The sequence below is a fragment of the Bactrocera dorsalis genome, chromosome 1 (genome assembly GCF_023373825.1).
Source record: "Bactrocera dorsalis isolate Fly_Bdor chromosome 1, ASM2337382v1, whole genome shotgun sequence".
In the NCBI taxonomy this organism is placed as follows: Eukaryota; Metazoa; Arthropoda; class Insecta; order Diptera; family Tephritidae; genus Bactrocera; species Bactrocera dorsalis.
Window position 1 is genome coordinate 15,322,452 of NC_064303.1, and position 20,500 is coordinate 15,342,951.

The window sequence follows — 20,500 nt, forward strand, 5'->3', positions numbered from 1 at the left end:
TCAACGTTTGATTGTAGACTAAAATTTTATTTGAGGTTGTTAGGGGTGATTTCTTGCCGATTAACCAATTTATTTTGTTGTATTTTAGTTTAAGTTCTGCAGCTTTTCTTTGTATATGCTCCCTCCACTTTAATTTTGCATCCAACGTCAAACCAAGATATTTCGCTGAGGTGGAGTACGGTATTACCTCATTACCAATATGTAAGGGGATATACGTAGCACTTTTGTTAGTGAAGTTTATATGTACAGACTTCAACTCGTTTAGAGTAATGTTCCATTTTTGTGTCCATTCTACAATCTGGTTGATTGAAGACTGCATTCTGTTCGACGACTCTATTACATTTTTACCGGTAGTAATTATGCAGGTATCATCTGCAAATGTGGCGATTGTGCTGTTTGGCGGCGTAGGCATATCACTAGTAAACAAAATGTATAAGAGTGGTCCCAGGACGCTTCCTTGGGGTACACCTGTTTTTATTGGCTGCAACATAGTATATGATTGTCCCTGCTTGATTCTGAAGTAGCGGTTGCTCAGGTAAGAGGCAAGTAGCTCAGTTAGATGCTGTGGGAAGAGAAGTCTTAATTTATGGAGTAAGCCATGGTGCCATACTCTATCAAACGCCTGGGATACGTCAAGAAAAACAGCTGTGCAAATTTGCTTTTTTTCCATCGCATCCTCAATTATATCTGTTATTCGATGAACTTGATCGATTGTAGAATGTTGCGATCTAAATCCAAATTGATGAATTGGTATAAGGTCCTTTTCTTCAATTATGTTCTGAAGTCTTTTTATAATTACAACTTCAAGTAGTTTGGACAAAATAGGCAACAGTGAGATTGGACGATATGATGATGCTTCCTGTGCGCTTTTCCCGGGTTTTTGTACCATAATGATTTCAGATACCTTCCATGACAATGGAACGTATCTGAGATATAAGCAAGCGTTTACTATCGATGTCAGTTTTTCTAATGCTTTCCGCGTTAGATTTTTCAGTACCTCAGCTGTCACCAAGTCGAAGCCGGGAGCTTTTCTTGATTTAAATCTACTTTTAATTATATTTTCCACTTCTTTAATTGTTGCTGGTTGGATTTCTCCTACGCATTGCGAGCCTTCCATCTGAGGTAATGTTCCATGGAGCAGAATAGGACTAAACGTTTTAGTGAGTTTTTCTGAAAAAACTTCCGCTTTTTCTTCGTCGCTTTTGGCCCAGGAACCATTTGGCTTTCTGAGGGGTGCATTTGACAATATTGGTTTCCTAGCATTTTTTACTGCTTTCCAAAGGGAATAATCGGATTGTTTGTTTGGCGTTAATTTCTCAATATAATTAGAAATACTTTGATTCGTGAATAACTTTATTTTAATACTGAGAACCTTGGTTAAATTGTTCAGTTCTGTTTTATATTGGGGAAATCGCGTGTTTTGCCATTTTTTGCGTAGTTTTCTCTTTTTCTTTATGAGATCTAAAATGTCCGATGGATATTTAATATACAAATTTTTTTGTTTAGGAAGGGGAGTACTTTTCCAAGCCGACAATGAAACGGACGTTCCATTATCCGACCATGAAGAAGTTCGAATAGCAATTGCCCGTCTGAAGAATAACAAAGCGACGGGGCCGATGGATTGCCGACCGAGCTTATCAAATACGGCGGCTAAGAACTGACAAGGAGCTTGCATCAGCTTGTTTATGGCAGGACGGAAGCATGCCAGACGATTGGAATATAAGTGTGCTCTGCCCAATTCAAAATCTGCGCCAACTACCATGGGATAAGCCTTCTCAACGCCGTCAACAAACTGTTTGGACTTTATCAGTGTGGATTTAGACTGGAAAACAATGAATTTGTTTCACAAAGTCAAATGGTCAATAGGAAATATTACTAAGCCGTTTTGAGGCGTCTGCGTGGAAAACTTTGTAGTAAAAGAACGGCTTTGTTGGCAGGAGATTCATGGAATTTTCATCACGATGATGCACCGCTATATTTTAACATGATCCTGCCTGACTTTTTGGCTAAACACGAAATCAGAGCCTCAATATTTACCAGAATTGGCTCGCTGTGAAATTTTTATGTTCTTGAAACTGAAAAATCCACTTTTGTTAATGCGTCGTGTATACATTGAAGACATTAAAATTCTTTCGCTGATGGCAAATAGGTGAGATCCTTTCCTTTTTCTATACAGATCCTTAAAATTTCGTTTTGACTATCATAAAAGATGCTTCTATCATCCAACTATACACGTTCTCATGACCGCTACTGTACCTCAATGGTTTTTAAGACACTTCATATTGTCAGGTGACGTGTGAGTTTGGGAAAAGTCTACATACGAGAGGCACATGGAACTTAAACATCAAGTGATTTGCCGAGTAAACTAAATTTATCTAAAAAATACGAAAATACTCGTACTAAAAACAAAATAAGAATTTGTGCAGACGGCATAACAAGTGGAAGGCGTGTAGCACTATACGAAGCAACAACAAAGCACTGGCCAGATATATACAGACGACTAGATGGACAGCTGGGACGGACAAACTCAATATTCTTGGTCCTTTCTCGGACTTTTACACGTGTCAATGAAATGAATTTTCTACAGCAATTGCAGTTCAAAATGTGAAAATAATAATGCACTAAATTTCCTTTAACGAATAACTAAAAACTAAAACGAAAACTGAAAACTGGTAGAAGGCGGACACGAAACAGGAAAAGCTTGGATGCTGGCAGAAAAGCAAGGACGAAGCCGAATTGATGCACTGGAGCTGCCAAAGGCTGACTGACGAATGTGACGGAGCTAACGAGCGAGCGGGCGGGGTGCCGAGTAACGGGTATAACGAACAATTATTGCACACACACACACTCAGAGACACACGCATACAAATAGTAAATATGTGTGCAGGAAGATGAATGAAGAAATGAACAGCTCAACAAACAAGGAAGTAAACACAGACACACACCTAAAATGCTAACGAAATGCTTAGCTAAAGGCCAGCGCCGAGTTGCAGCGACGAGTTGTTGTGCAACAGAATGCGGCAAGACAGTCGACAAGATGAAACAAGGCAAGACAGGCAGCAAGCAAGCAGATCGATTTAGATGAAATGGGTAGAGCGAGCTGTCGAACTGTAAAGTGAACTGATCGGTGTGGCCGGGGAGAGAGAGGAGTGGAGAACAGTACGGAGCGTTTGATGGCGTACAGCTGGACGTGGTGCGGTTGGGCGGTCTGAGAATTGTGTCTCAGTGTTGTCTCTGGGTTACACATGTACCACAGTTTAGAGACCGAACATGAGAGGGGCAGCAAAGCTTGCCAGCAAGTAGCTGACCGTACGTCCAACCGAGCGACAGACCGTCCAAGCATACACGACGACGACGGACAGGGTTGAGCCGCAGTGCAGTCGGAGTCCAACTTGTCAACGTCAAAGTTGGTAAAAGTAAAGTGAAGTGAATACTTTTGGTCATATGAAATGCTGCTAGTATATATGTGTGTGTGCTTGTAGTAAATAGAACATGCATGCGATATTTTTAAATTAACTATTGTAAAATACGAGTAAATGTCGAGTGTAATTGTTGTTGCTCTCTGGTTTCAACCTTTGTTCATCACTCTCGGACTCGACAACTCGACTCGGTTATTTGCCATCATTTTGAAAATTGACTTCCGGTTGTTATGCTGCCAACTGCACTGAAGAAACAAATGCTGGAACAACAACAAAAGCAATAGAAAAAATACAAAAACAAATATAAGGCACAAAAAATATGAAAATAGTGCAAGTATGCATTTCGACAGCAAGACAAGATTTTACCGGAACATACGTGTAGTAAATCTTCTGCTGCTGCTTTCTTGCCCACTGCGAGCTTACGGCAAGAACACTAAATGCTGTTGAAAGAGTAATGACAGTGAGAGTTTTGACATATGCACAATTAGAAGATGAAGTAGTATTTGTTTATTTTGTGAAGAATAGGTTTAAGAATGAAATACGTAAGGCAGAAAAAAACTCATAATTTTTCAAAGTCAAGCTCAAGGGAGTAAACAATTTTTAGGGTGATCCATTTCAAGGTTCCCCATTAAAAAAAAAAAAACACAGAAACTTCAAATTTAATAAGGAATGTTTGTTATCATTGTAAAGAACATTTAGTTTTTGTAGATTTTCTCCTTTTAATATTAGCCGCGGCTATGTTTCAGATGCTCCATCCGTCGGGTCCACTTTTCGTTGACTCATTCGAGCATTTCAACTGGTAACTGGCGAATGACACCCAGGATGTTTTTCTTCAAGGCCTGAATCGAAGCGTGATTGTCCACACAGACCTTTGACTTTACATATCCCCTAACGAAAAAGTCAAACAGTGAGATATCACACGATCTTGGCGGCCAATCGACCGGTTCAAAGCGTGAAATTATCTGCTCACCGAAGTGTTATCTCAATAAATTCATTGATTGATGCGAGGTGTGAGAAGTGGTCTTGTTGAAACCAAATGTCTCCGAGATCCCAAGCTTTAATTTCAGACATCACATACCCGATTATCATGGCGCGATAACAGTCGCCATTGCTGGTTAAGTTGTCATCAGCAGCACTTTAGAAAAAATATCAATCAATAATTCCACAAACACACCGAAAAGTTGTTTTTTCTTGATGAAAATTATCTCTACAAGTTGCTCTTCGTCCCTAATGCGGCAATTTTGTTTGTTTACATACTTATTGAGCCAAAAATGTTCCTCATCCCTGAACAAAATTTGGCTCGAAAACGTCGGATCTTCTTGAAACTTTTCAAGAGCTCATTGATCGAGTTGTTGCGAACGGCGCCGTATCGTTTATCCATGGTCTTCGTGTACACTCTCAGGTACGGCTGCTTTATTTTCTGGGGACTCACAAAGGAAGTGTAGAAACGTTTCTCTACTTCTTTTACAGCTGCTGCAAAAATTTGTAGAGGACATTCCCATTTCTAATTCATATTTTCCAAATGGCCAAATTCTTTGTTATGGTAGCCGTAAGTCTATGATTACTATTTAACAACTCCTTAGGTTTAGTCTTTCAAAAATGTATTCAAATGTGCGAATGCTTTTAGCTCTTCTTCAGATTCTTTTGGAAAGGCTTGTCAACTCGTCTGATTTTCCGTTGCCGAGCATATTGCTGTGACTTGGAACCCAAATTTGGACAAAGCGAGTTGAGCTACCAATGATCTTAAAGGATTCCTGCAATTGTTGACTGCGCTGGAATTAATATTCGGCGACGAAAAGGTTAAAATACCACCTAGTTATCTATGTGTACAGTAGTTTTCTGTGTCCTTCTGTAGCTATTCATTGGAACTCCAAAGGCCTTCTCTCTGCCTAATTATCTTGCTTGAAAAATATTCGCTGAATTTGGTAGAAGTATGGATCGTGGGCTATTAAGATCCTCTGTCCTCGTCCCTATTATGGAGTCCATTTTAGATTCGTCAGTATAGTTTGAGATGTTATCCTTCTTTCCTGCATAACCTCTGTTTTATTGACGCATTCTTATCTGAAGTAGCCATTCAGACAGTCGGATTTACTGACTATTAAGTACTACTACTTTGTAGCGACTGTGAAATTTTCAACAGAATCGTGTTTTGTTTTCAAAGAATTTGAAAAATTTTGGAAAAAATACAAAATCGGTCGGAGATTCGATTCTTATTTTGAATGGAAATCATAGGCCTTAGAAGGCTATGTAGGGTGAATCTTCTCACTCAATGGCGACCCTTAAAGAGTTTTTGTACCGCTGCTGTTGTTGTTTCTGTTATAATGATTATCTAGTCCCCGTTAGAAAAGTTAGGTGCAGATAAGTAGTCATCGAGGTCATCCAACGTTAGGCCCAAGAAACGTGCTGCTTCAACAGAGTCGGACCATGGGGACAGTGGTATCAGATGTGTGGGGTTAGCTGGGCATGCAATGAGGTATCATGTGTCATCAGCGGATTTGTTGCACGCTGGCCATATATTTGATCTGTCAGTGAGTATTTGGATAAGTTGGAGCTTGTCATACTACTGTATTCAGAAAGAAGCGGCGCATTCCCACAATTGCTACGTTTGCTCACTTCAGATCAGAAATGTAATCGTGAGACTTATTCACAACTGTGTGTGCACAATCATGAATCCACTGGCACATGATAGAGACCCAGAAACAATCAAAGGTGGCGAACACTGTCCTAACGACCTGTAAGGTGATTAACACCATATCCTGGAACTCACAAGATGTGATCTACATCTACATCGAGCATCATTTTATAAAGTGTGTCATGCTAAGCGGTTTTTAGTCCTCTATATCGGGACTTTCGAATGCCAGGTTATAGTCTCCAGCTTATTTATGATGCATAAAATTTACTATTTAGCTCTTCCTTAGAAGTTAAGTTAAGAAATAATTTCAATCTCGACCTCCTACAATCCTCTAATTAATGTTTTACTGTAATTATAACGTTATAGAATAGTCTTATTTAACTCTAAGTAACAAAGGATTCATTATCCACCACATACCCTGCCGTATAGCACTCCTCCTTCCTCCCTCTTCATTCACTCATCCCATAAAATTGGCATTTTGACACTCAGCAAACAATCAGTTCATAATTTATGCGAATTTTATGATCTCACAGCCACACATGTAAAATATACATACATAGAGGCCACCAGCCCATTAAGTGGGAACCATGCAGTGAAGATGTAATTGCCAATATACTGGACAACTAACTAGAAGTGCAATAAATGAACAGAGGCTCATAAATGAATTGGTTAACTCATTGGCACTGCAGCGTGAACATCATTATGGCGTTTTATTTACTTTTGATCGTGTCAAGCATTCGCCGCTCATAAAATCTCGAGGAAGGCGACGACGATCTTTGGAGAGGACTACTCATATATACTGCTACCCATGCTGCTCTTTGCAGGCAAATCTGTGCTGCATTTATTCCTTCTTTTCCTGATCGTCATATTTTAATATATTGTATATGCCTGTGTATATATAGTACGTATTGATATCTTGTGGTCGGTTTCTGTAAATAATAAAATTGAATTTTTACGATTGCCAATATGCCGGCTTACCTACTAGGTTAGAGGCTTGGAATTAGGATGCTCCTTAAAAAAAGAAATTATTTACATAAACTTTATCTCGAAACTACTACGAAACAGTTGAAGGTTTCAGACATACATTTGCTCTAGTAATCTTGTGAGGAACAATGAAATATATTTATATATATAGGCCGAATATATTTAATTTTCATTCATTCCTTTAAAATCTCTTTTAGCGTTAATATGTGAGATTTGCTCAAAATTTTTTTCTCTGGTTCATAACTCACAGCGGGATCACTAGAAACTACATAAGCATGCTAGATAGGGTACCCTGACCCTAACGGATGGAGTACATAAAAACTATAGGCCTTTTGAGATCATGTCTAGTACTCAGCTGTTTATAGAGTTTATACATGTGTTTAGGGTATAGGCAACTTGATTGGACTTAATGGAAAATTTAGAAATAAGTCATTTTCGGAGTGACTTTAGGCTGAAAGTTTACGTTTTAGCAAATGTAAAAAGGACGAGAGATAGATGAAAATCATTAGAACAAAGTGCCTTAAAGTTTCTGCTGGAACCAGCTCTATACGCCTAACTCATATTAATCATGAGGCACCTTACGCTGTTGTATGCAGTATTTAGCTTATTGTGCCTACAAAAATATTTTCCCTCTCATTGTAAAAATGTACGTATGCCTATAAATACGTGTGTATGTGATTGTGATTCCCGCTTTAAAATGTTACATACTTAATAAATTTGACTAGCTGTCGCCATTGGCAATATGAAAAGTGAAAAAGTCAACTGCAATTGCGCTAGTTTTGTCGCGTATACTCGCAATGAATCCCCACGTTTGCTAGGTCATTCGTCTCCAACACTGCAAGGCATCATTTTTTAACACTTTGTTTATACGACAGAACGGCCGCTGGCCGTCGACAACAACGAGGACGACGGCGACTATCGGCGCTGAGCATTTGACTCGTCTGGCTTTGGTGTAACGAAATGACAGCCTGTTTTTACGGTATACTTTGACTTTTCATCTCCTATTTCTTTTGCGCGAGTTTTTCATGCATTCAATTTTACTTTTATATATTGTTTTTTGTAATAAAAATTCTATGTTTGTCTCAGCATTAACAATAAAACAGAAGCTGGAGAAAAGTAATGCACTGCTGCACTTCTTTTACTTTTCACTGAGGTTACTTGCCGTTTTTTATAGTGAATGTTGCTTTTTAAAGTCATTGAGCTGAATTTCATTAGCATGACTATTATTACTTTTCATTTTCATTATATTTGTCAGCAGAGATGACAAGAACAGCTGTACTTTTCTTCAATTATTTCAAGCTTTAAAAGAATAAAAAACATTCTTAATGGTGAGAAAAGTGTATTCAACAAAGTGAAATATAGTATGTAAATATATGACATTTAATTTTTCTTTACGGTTATTTGATAAGCAAGTTGTCAATGCCTTCGCTGATAATTGTTTGGCGCGGGCAAGTGTTTTTGATTAGTAGAAATTATTCAGAAGGTCGAGAACAAACCACGTCCAGGACCGCCATCAATATCAACTGATGTTCAACACGTCGATAAAATAATAGAATTAGTGTTTAAGAATCGGCGGTTAACAGTCAGAAATCTTACTGGCATCATTGAAATATCAAAAGGATCAATGAAAACCATTTTGAAAGATCATTCGGGCCTAAGAAAAGTAAAAGCACCATTGGTTAAAAAATCACAACATTTTTTTTTATACCACAGCGTCGCGTTAACGTCTGTGAAAGAATGCTTTCCGAATAACAGGATGTCATGAAACGTATTATTACTTCTGATGAGTCTTGGATCTATTAATACGACCCAAAAACAGATGATCAATTGGCCGAATTTCGTTGCAAAGGTGAGCGAAGCCGAAAAACCACGTCAAAGCAGGTCAAAAATCAACATTATGTTGACAGTTTTAAATAACAATTCTTATTAAAAAATTAAAGTTGCAAAAAAAATTGTGTCAATGGTGTTGCCACTCTGTTAAAAATATTAAATGGAATTAAAACATTTTTTGGCAAAAGGAAACTACGGCTTTTCCAGAAATTTTGATTACAAAACCAATACCTTTAGGCGTTGCCACCTGATCAAATTTAATAAATTTTTGGAATTTATTCAATAAATTTTTGGGAAAATATTGCTTCTACTATTTAAGGAATTATGGTCACAAAATCAAAATTTAATTAATGTCAGGTGGCAACATCAAATTTATTCAAAAGGTGGAAAGAAGGAACAATTTTTGGAAAAGAGAGATATTACTACCTGTTAAGAAATTATGGTTGCAAAAGCATGACTTAGTGATGTTGCCACCTGGATAAAATTATTAAAAACATGAAAATATCGAAATTGGTTTTAAAAAAAGAAAGAAAAAGTTAAAAAATGATAGTTACAAAAGACTGTCTCAATGGTGTTGCCATTCTGTTGAAATTATCAAATGGAATTAAAGCATATATTTTGGAAAACTAAATTTGCGGCTTCTCTAGAAAATTTGAATACCTAACAAGACCTTATAAAATCAAAATTTTATAATGTTGCCACCTGGTTAAATTTATTAAAAAGCTGAAACTAATCCAATATATTTTTAGAAAAGAGAGATATTACAATTTGTTAAGGAATTATGGTTACAAAATCAAAATTTTATAATATTGCCATCTGGTTAAATTTATTAAAAAACTGAAACTAATTAATATTTTTAGAAAAGGAAGATACTACTACTTGTTAAGGAATTATGGTTGCAAAAACATGTCTTAGTGATGTTGCCACTTGTTTGTTTTTTTATTGAAAATCTGACACTCATTCAACATATTTATAAAAGAAAGATATTACTGCTCGCTAAGGAATTATGATTACCAAAACATGACATAATGATATTGCCAACACGTGAAATTTATAAAAAATCTGGAATTTATTCAGCATATTTAAAAATATCTTCAAATCCTGTATACTATATATATAGATCGAAAAACCATATAAAAGATATATGGGACATATAAAACACATGTAGTTTTTATCTTTTTTGTAAGCTGAGCTTGAAAGTTTTTTTTTATACGAAGAAAAAAATATTTTTTACAGTCATTTGCAGTTTGAGGTGAGCTCCCTTCGTCACTTGGAGGTATTCTACTTCCCTTTGGGTAAATGTAAGCAACTTGCATATATCATTCATATCATAAACCATTTGAGAAGCTCAAGTTTATGTCATTGATTGAACGAAACGTAGGTATTGCGCCTAAAATCATGCAAGCAAATCTAGTTTAAGACTAAGTTTTAGTCTTCTTCATGAAATACCAGCTTCAAAACTTACCGAAATGCAACATTCAAATTAAAACAAAAATAAATAAATAAATCTAAAGGGAATTTCAAAAAAATATATATGTACATATGTGTTAAGTTATTTAAAAATATAAATTTATGTAACAATTTTTTCAACTTAATTTTCAAAGTGTAAACAGCGAGCCTTGGAACCACTCCAAAAGCATCATGTTGTATATCTCTGTGGCAAGTTATGTGTGAAGTGTGGCAAAGCTGTCAAAAGTCGCCATAAACTTGTGTGACGTGTATCGTATGTGTGTATGTGTGTGTGTGTGCGAGTGTGTGCAACTTATGTCCAGTTCCAAATATGCTTGACTTCAAGTTTTTCCACTTTCCTTCAACTTTTCATCCCGTTTTCACTCGGAATAAACAACAACTACAACTACAACTTTTAAATTTATGTTTCACTTGTCTCGTCCCTCCCGCAACCGCCGTACGCTGTTTGCCTCTTGACGCCTGCCAACATTTTCTACTTTTAAGTATTTTTTCTAATAACAAAAAATTCGAAAATGAATGACATTTGACTCGCTGGAGAGCAGCGGCAGGACACACATGTACGCATATCACATATTTATGTTTGTATGTGTGCGTGCGATTATGCTGTTGGTGGTAGTGGTGCTGGTGTTTAACGAAGACTCAAAGTGAAAAATGTCATTGCGACGTCGGGCCCCCCAAGTGATGCTGCAACTAACTCAACACAACACTTCCACACCGACGACTGCCTAATCGGGTACATGGCTGGTGCCCGAAGCTTTGCAGTTACTGCTGCCACATGTCAAAATAAAACTTCAACTAGAAATTGAGGTTATGTTGCTGCGCGCACCACACAAAAACACACACATGCACGCCAAGCTTGATGTCCGGTCAGTGTTGTTCGGGGAGTAGGAGAGTGAGTGAGTGAGTGAGTGAGAGCGCCACCGTCGTGATAAAGATGGCAAAGCACCCAGCAAAGAAAACTTACATTTTTATAATTTATAAAAAATCATCATCAACGTACGCGTTGTTGTTGAGTTTGTTGTTGTTGTTATTTTTGTTTGTGTTGTTATTTTTATTTTTGTTGTTGTTATTGCGTTTAATACTTCTTCATTTGTTGTTGTTTTTTTGCTATTAATATTGTTTTTGTTGTAATTTTTGTTGTTATTGCTGTTGCCGTCGTCAACGCCTCTGTCCTGCTGCCTCCTCGGCACGTTCACTCACTCTTGGCCAGCAGCAGCAGAGCTGCCGTCAAAGGATAATAATGAAAAAGTGGAGACGGGGGACTGAAAACTTCTCAAAATCTGTCACAATTCAGGCTTGCTTGTGTTGACCCCTCTCACAGCCGCACAACCGCAGCACAAGAACTTGGAAGCAGGTGGTTGGCATACAGACAACACACACACACACACCCTTACACAACAACTAACAAGCAGATTGAGCGTTTTAGCCAGCATGAAGATGCTGCTTTTCATTGCTGTGATTGTTGTTGTTGTTGCAAGGAAGCACTCTTGGAATTTTCCTATGCAGACGGCCTTTGCGGTTTGCAGCACACACACACCCATTGCCTCACTTTCTTTTGCTTACACACTAATCTTATGTGTGCTCATACGTGTAAATAAGTGCTTACATAAGTGTATATGTGTGTGTCCGTGTGCGTCCGAGTTGTATGTGTTTGTTCGCCTATTTGTTAGAAGCTGTCATAAAGTATGATATAAAATATAAAAATGTGAAAAGAAAATGTGTGTGTGTGTATGGTATAGAGAAGCGATGATAAACTAAAACAACAACAACATACACACACAATGATTGCAACAACAATAATGTGACTGAATTGCGAGTAGTAAATGTCCTGCATTTTATGTTGATGTCCTTTGAGGATATGTGAAAGTTGAAGCATTCAAGAATTAAACTTAAAACGGACCAGCACTTTTAGTTTTGGCATCAGCGCTAAAGTCCAGAGACCGTAGGGTATGGCGGTAAAAGACAAAGACGCCGGGATAACGGCAACAATTTAAGTACTGAAGTTTTTGACATCTACGCTTTAGAGTTGTCAATTTTGCTCTAGCTGAAAGACAAAAAACAAAAAACACTGAGATGAAACCACAGCATGAGCGTAAAGATGGCGGTTGTGTGTTCGTCGCCAATTTGCTCTTTGTTTCAGTGCCCACTTAGTTGACCATTTGTAGTAGCTGCAGGTGTAGAGGGAAATGGCTGTGGGTTCTTGTATAGCCCTAATGAAATGCTGGTTTCATTTTATTGCTCTATAGAGAAGTCCCACCAAATTTAACCACTCAATCACAGGCATCCCAAAATTTAAATATTTCTTGGCAGTTTTATCATAAATCTCTGTAAAAAACTTTTCAAAAAAACTTCAAAAGTTTTCATTTAAGCTAAATTAAAGTTCTTTCAAAATCAACTGAGAGTGTTCTTAATTAAAGACAAAAATTAAAATAAAAGTTTTCAAAGCTTTAAATTAAAACTTTAAAATAAAACCCTTAACAGCTTTGGCTTAAAGCTCTATACCCAACTTTTCGTCAAGTCTCTACACCAAAGCTTTGAGAGCTTTCGTAAAAATAAATGTATGTTTTCAAATAAATTTTAAAACACCTAATAATAAATTTCCTACAAACGATGTTCATCGTAAAAAGGTATTATTTCACACCTGGAGCTTTCATAGCAGTTTTTTTCTAATGTGTAGGTATGAATGTTGTTTTTCTGAAACCATTTTTTTTATATTAAAATAGTGTTAACATTCTGAGCCAAATATTCTAACAAAAAGCTCATAATAGGGTTAGCTTTCACTTCACAATTTTGGGTTTTAACACTACTTTTGGTTTTATAACAACTGCTTATTAACCTAAGAAGATAGCGTAAACTTTGTCAAATATATTTCCAAAACACTTAAAAAAAACATTTTCCTTGGCCAGCTTTCACTTCAGAAAATAAGCTTTCACGTTATTTTTTTTTTTGCAAAATTCCTAAATTTGATTTTGTTAAACCAATTTAAGACCAAACCAGTCCCAATTAACTTTTAACAAAAAGCTTTCAACAAGGAAAGCTTTCTCTTAATAATTTGAGCTTTCAAAGAGTTTTAGAGGTATAATCTTATTTTGTAAAACTGGAAAGATAATGTGAACTTTGAGTGTCAAATGTGATTCCAACAAAGGACATTTAGAAAAAACAATGCTCGAACTTTTAATTCAGCTGTCGAGCATTTTTGCATCAACAACTAGGCCAGCTTTCATTTCAAAATATAAACTTTCACTTAAATTTTCATTTTGCATATTCCATAACGGATATACATTCATCACTCTTAAGAAGATAAGATGAACTTTAAGCATATAATGCTGTAAAGTATGTAACTCAAAGAGCTTTCATTACAAAATATAAGCTTTCAGAACTATTGTATGATATGTTTCTTTTACATTTTGTTTGCTGAAATTTTATATTCGAATAAAGGCACGTCCTTATTCGTCTCCCAATTGGTGTACTATTTTCATAACATTTTCTATCCTAAAATCTTCATTAAAAATTTTTTGCTACGAGCTTTCATCACGTTCTTGTCTATTAATATAGGTTTGATAAGCTCCTTACGGATTTTACCTTATTATATTATTTATCAACTTTTTAAGCTTCTTTGACTAAGCTAAAAAATGGTTTCAAATTGAGATCAGCTTTCATCATAATGCATGAGCTTTGGTTTGGTATTTTTTTAATTCTTAAGCTCACGTGCTACCATTATGCTTTTCTTTATTACCTAGGCTTTCACAGCTGAGCTTTCATTTTAATTTTTTTTTTCGGTTTTAAAACATTTTGAACTAAGACTTCAAAATCCAACTTCGGTTGGTTAGAAAACTGTACTCAACTTTAATTTCACTGCCCGAGCTTTTACAGTCGAGCTTTTACGTGATTTTGTTTGACGCTTACTGAACTAAAATATAAATTCCATTGATTTTAAATCTATAATTGCATTTTGTTAGCTTCTGATCCGACGAGCTTTCATTCAAATTTCACTTTGTTGTCTGAGCTTTTGCAGTCGATCTTTTAAATGAATTTCGTTTTTGGGTTGTAATAGAAGTTCGGTTGGTTTGATAACTGTATTCGACTTTATTTTTATTGTCCGTGCTTTTACAGTCGAGCTTTTACATGATATTGTTTAGCACTTGTTGAACCGAAATACAAATTATTTTGATTTTTAAACTGTATTTTCATTTTTTTTTAGCTTTTGATCAGACGAGCTTCCATTCAGATTCAACCTTATTGAATGAGCTTTTACAATCAAGTCTTTACATGATATTTTTTATGGCTTTTTGAACTGAAGTGCAAGTTCTTTATCGGTTTTGAAGTTTTTGAATAAAGATTTATGTTTCGTTAGCTGTAAACGGTATTCAACTTTATTCTTATTGCCTGAGATTTTATTTTCGAGTTGAAAATGGCTTAGCTACTGAAGTCGAAGTTCCATTGGTTTGGGTTTCTTACCTCTGAACTTACATTCAGCCTTCTTTTTATTATCTGTGCTTTCACAGTCGAGCTTTTTATGTAATTTTTAATCGAGTTACGATAACGTATAATCTGTTAAGCTTTTATTGAACTTTCATAGTATAATACGTGTGTCGGCTTTTATTGTTTTCATTTTTCGTACAGTTGAGCTTTCATTTTGTTACTTGAACTTACACAGTCCAGCTTTCACAATGAATTCCCAGCACGTTTTAAGTTCTTTTAGCTAAATACTATATATTGCATCTGTAAAGCTTTCATGATGCTTTCGCAGCCGAACGCACAGGCTTCCTTTTTCTAAACTTTATATATGTCTTCGTGTGATATACCAAGCAAGTGGCTTGTTTGTTTCTTCCCTGAATGCTTTTCCAACATTTTTTTGCCATACATACATACATATTTCACTTTTTTGTGTTTTCCACTTCACAATAATGTCAGTCAAGTTGCCCGTGTTGCACACTTATCATCCCAGGTGGCACTTTATAATTTCTTGGCCATTTTTGACGTGCCACTATTTATTTAATTTTTCCACAACACAACTTTGAAGTTTTGCCATGAACTAGACATGACAACTACTATGCGAACAGTCAAAGTTATGGTCACTTCGTAAAAGCGGACTAAAAGCAGGCCACACTTTTAGCAAAGACAGGGAAAAAGTGGAGGCAAAAAGTTACGCTATTAAGTAATATGTGAGACAAGCGTTGATGCGCTTAAATGGAAGGCAGAGTTTTAAAGAAGAACAATTTGTTGTTGGTGTTTTTGTATCTTTAAATGTGTATATATTGTGAAATAGTGCGCGCCACAAACCCCTGCTTTTGTCTTGCGCTGCTGTAACTCATTGCACATTGACAGCTGGAAGTAAACATCAACGAGCAACGGCCGCGGCGGTGGTGGTCGTGAGCGCGCGTAGCAAATAAAAATATCTACACAGCAATAAACAAGAGCATCATTTCATCGCATGCAAATAAAATGTGTTAAAATTTGCGCAGCAACAAAATGTCTATGAAATCAAATAGCGCGGGCGAACGAACGGCAATGTGCGGTGGTCGCGCGGCCGGTAGCGGTGGCAGGATCGGGCGTACGCAATCATAAAGCAATCACAATTAATGACACGCCCCGACAGCAACATCCCATTGTCAATAGATTTTGCACTCATCGCGCTGGCGATGTCGATTTTGACGCCGCCAATGTCTGATGCTGCACTGATGCCTGCAAATGCATGCGCGCTGCGTTACGTTGATCGTACAGAGCGGCAAGCGACGCGTGCTACAATTATACGGGTGTATATTAATGGCAGCGTCCTCCTCGCATTTGTTGCCAGGCAGCGCAGCAGCTACACATTGGAAGCGCATTGCAAACGATATGACAGCGCGAATGACGCTGGCATCCGCCTGCCGCCAAAATGCCAACTGCCATCTATGCAACGAGCCAACGAGCGAGCGCTCGATGTTGGCGAAACACTTTGTATTCGCAAACAAAAAATTTATCGCCGCTCGCACTGAGAGTAAAATGCGCACAAGCGGGCGTTGAGGTGACAGGTGGCTGCTGCAATTGCGAAATACGTTGCGCGCTACATTCGACCGACATGCCGCGCCATCAAATCAGCGCGACAAGCGTGCGGTCAGAGTGTAGGGAATGCTGGAACGTGTAGTTGCTCCAAACGCATTCGTCTGCATGAAGGACGTGTGCACCCGGAGACGTTAGGTGAGACACGCAATGCAAAGTACGAATGATATGACGATCGGGCGGTCGTTTCCGTTTCAATTATTAAGTGCGGCGCAAAATTTGTATGTGGCAACTTGGATGCGCGATAAAAATGCACAATAAGGTGTTTCGCAACAATGTGCCAAGTCAATCGTGCTCTGCGCTGCCGCTCTATTGGGTGGGGTAATTGTATTGGCTGGAGCACGAAGACAAAAGCATAGGCTTCAGCTGTCATTTAGAGCGCGCATATTGTTTGACCTGCTCGACTGTGATGATATCAATGGAATTTTTATTGAGTTTGTACTGACAGTTAATGTCTCGCGTTACAGTTAGTTAGTTCAGTTTAACATTAACATTTAAATACTTATAATGACTTCTGAAAGTAGTGCACTTCCAAAAGCTGTTGTCTGACACAAAGAATTAGAGTCAATTGAGGAGTCCTCAAACTGACACATATATGGCACTACTAGAACTAAATCCACATTTTAGTTATCCCCCACCTTCAAAAGGCGAGTGTATAAATCTGACAGCTGTTGGATCATTGGTTAGTGAATGATATCATTTTGCGTGAAGCAAGTTTTGTTATTGTGAAAAATTTGGATAAAAAGGAAATCCGCATATTTATAAAATATTGCTTTCTGAAGGAAAAATATACAGTTGAAACAAAAACTTGGCTTGATGACGAGTTTCTGAACACTACCCAAGGAAAATCAACCATCAAGTCTGGTATGCTAAGTTTGGACGTGGTGAAATGAGCACCGAAGACGGTGAACGCAGTGGAAGCCCAACAGAAGTTGTTATCGACGAAGACATCAAAAAAGTCCACAAAATAATTTTAGATGACCGTAATGTGAAGTAGTTCGATATAGCAGGCGCTCTAAAGATATCAACAGAAAGCCTAATCATATCAATATCTCATATTTAGGTATGAGGAAGCTCTAAGTAAATTGGGTGCCGCGAGAGCTCAATTTTGATAAAAAATAAAGACGTGAAGACGATTTGGAGAGCTGTTTGGCGAAGTTCAAGCGTAATAAAACGTTTTGCGTCGATATGGGACAATGAAGTCCAATCGATCGCTCATTTTATTTCGAAGTCCACACATCGACAGTCATTCGAGTAAACCACACACCTGGAATTTGCTCCAGAGCGTGGAAAACGGAACAGACGGTTCACCGATTAATTTCAGAAAGCAAAACCATTAACAGCGACTATTACTTTGCGTTATTGGAGTGTTAGAAGGAATCGCCGAAGTCAACGAAAAATGGAAGAAAAAGAAAGTACTGTTTCAACAGAACAATGCACCGTGTCATAAATCAGTGAAAGCGATGGCAAAAAACCATGTATTCGGCTTTAAATTGCTGCCCCATCCAGAGCATTTTCCAGATCTGGCCTCCAGCGACTATTTCTTGTTCACTGATCTCAAAAGAATGCTTGTTTGAAATAAATTTTCGCGGAATGAATAGGTGATCGCCAAAACTGAAAACTATTTAGAAGTAATAATATCGAAATGTTGAAGGATCACCATAATAACTGCATAACCCTCGAAGGAAGCCCTTAACAGACTCCGCTGTTTCGCTTCCAGCGGACCCCTGCCTATTGACTGCAATGCCTTCCTCGATCCGGTTTGCAAATCTCAGGTCCGTGGATGTAAGTTGTGACAGCATATCCCGCTCGGCCTACGCTTTAAATCTCTAAAAAATGTGTCTTTAATTAAAAATAATGTTACAATCAATCAACTTAACTCATCATTGATAGATATAATCTTAAAACTGTAAACGAATTCCTGAAATCTGAAAACTTACCGAAAGAAGGTAACCAAATACACCCTATATTTTGGGTATAACTCTGACGCTTTAAGAGTCTCTTGTACTTCGTCTTAAAAAAAACGTACTCTTGATCTGAAAATTAAAGATAGTTTTTCGGTACAAATAAAACTCCACGCTTTCGTTCAGCCATTACTTGAATTGAGTAATACCTTTAGACGGTTTACTTTGAAACGACTCTGTAAAATTCGACGAAGCTCACAGTAAGCAAGGACTTTATAAAGGGTGATTTTTTAAGAGCTTGATAACTTTTTTTTAATAAAAAAAACGCATAAAATTTGCAAAATCTCATCGGTTCTTTATTTGAAACGTTAGATTGGTTCATGACATTTACTTTTTGAAGATAATTTAATTTAAATGTTCACCCGCGGCTGCGTCTTAGGTGGTCCATTCGGAAAGTCCAATTTTGTACTTTTTCGAGCATTTCCCCAATAGCCCGAATTTCTTCGGAAATGTTGTCTTCCAAAGCTGGAATAGTTTTTGGCTTATTTCTGTAGACTTTAGACTTGACGTAGCCCCACAAAAATAGTCTAAAGGCGTTAAATACGCATGATCTTGGTGGCCAACTTACGGGTCCATTTCTTGAGATGAATTGTTGTCCGAAGCTTCCCTCAAAATGGCCATAGAATCGCGAGCTGTGTGGCATGTAGCGCCAGCTATTCAATTGTTGGCGAAAACCTGATATGTCAACGCAAGTTCAGTTCTTCCATTTTTGGCAACAAAAAGTTTGTTAGCATCGAACGATAGCGATCGCCATTCACCGTAACGTTGCGATGAACAAAGCATCTTTGAAAAATACGGTCCGATTATTCAGCGTACAAACCACACCAAACAGTGCATTTTTCGGGATGCATGGGCAGTTCTTGAACGGCTTCTGGTTGCTCTTAGACCCAAATGCGGCAATTTTGCTTATTTACGTAGCCATTCAACCAGAAATGAGCCTCATCGCTGAACAAAACACGCGCGCGAAAGGATTTCGAACCGAACACTGATTTTGTAAAATTCAAATGATTTGCAAGCGTTGCTCGTTAGTAAGTCTATTCATGATGAAATGTCAAAGCATACTGAGCTGTTCTTTCTCTTTGACACCATGTCTGAAATCCCACGTGATCTGTTCAAATGCTAATGCATGAAAATCCTAACCTCAAAAAACTCACCCGTTAGTAACGTAACCTATCCAGTACTTGGATAACGGGACTAGAAGAAATTATTATCTGTGATTCTGAAGAGTTCAAGAATTTTCAACAATTACTTTGTCACAGCGTTGCAAACATCTAGACCCTTTCTTCTCTATTGTCCAGTGTTTGCTAGACTAAGTTAAAACACCTCGATAGTCAAGCCTATGGTGAGCCATGCTAATTGTCCGAAAATGTAATGGTCCACCATCAAAAATTTTTTACAGTTTTAAGAAGCTTTGTCGTTTTAGAAAGGTCCTGTTGACCATAAGTAGAAGTTGGTGGCATGACAATGGATTGACATTCTCAGCTGTCAAAGAGGGATGCCACGTGACTTCTTTCACAAGGTTCGGCCAGTTTATCTAACCTAATCTAGGAATCATCGCTATCTTCAAGAGGGAATTTGGAACAAATAAGCTTCCGAAGCTCTTGCAACTGTTTTACAGCTTGAGAGTGTAAATTCGCATTGAAAGAGTAAACTCTATTTATATTTTAGAACTCACAATTTGATTCCATAGAGTAAATTTTCCCTGAAAATAAATCATGGCTTCACAATATTTCATGCTTGCCCGTTATTCTCCGACGTACAACCACACCCAGATTTTAGTTCTGTTGTGAATTTGTATCAGTACTTACCAAGTTTCGACTACCCTAGAAATCAAGTAATCTTACTTCGTTAGTATACAGGCAACTGTCGAGTAAAGAAATATGAGCCTTAAAACTAAGACTTGGGTAGATAAACCGTCCGTTAGATCAATTGGGAGGCTGGAGACATATGTGCAAGTTCACGCAATTCGAGGAAAGTCTCTACTGAGCGCCATTCACTTAAGCGGCCAGAAACGATTATTTTGCATGGCTCCAGCAGCTCACAGAAAGAACATCCGTTTGAAGGCGAGCTAAAGTGATAAGGTGATAAATCCTCCTCAGCGGTGTTGTGGGCTTGGTCATGGGCCTGTCACATAACTAAAAAAACACAGAAAGTCTGTG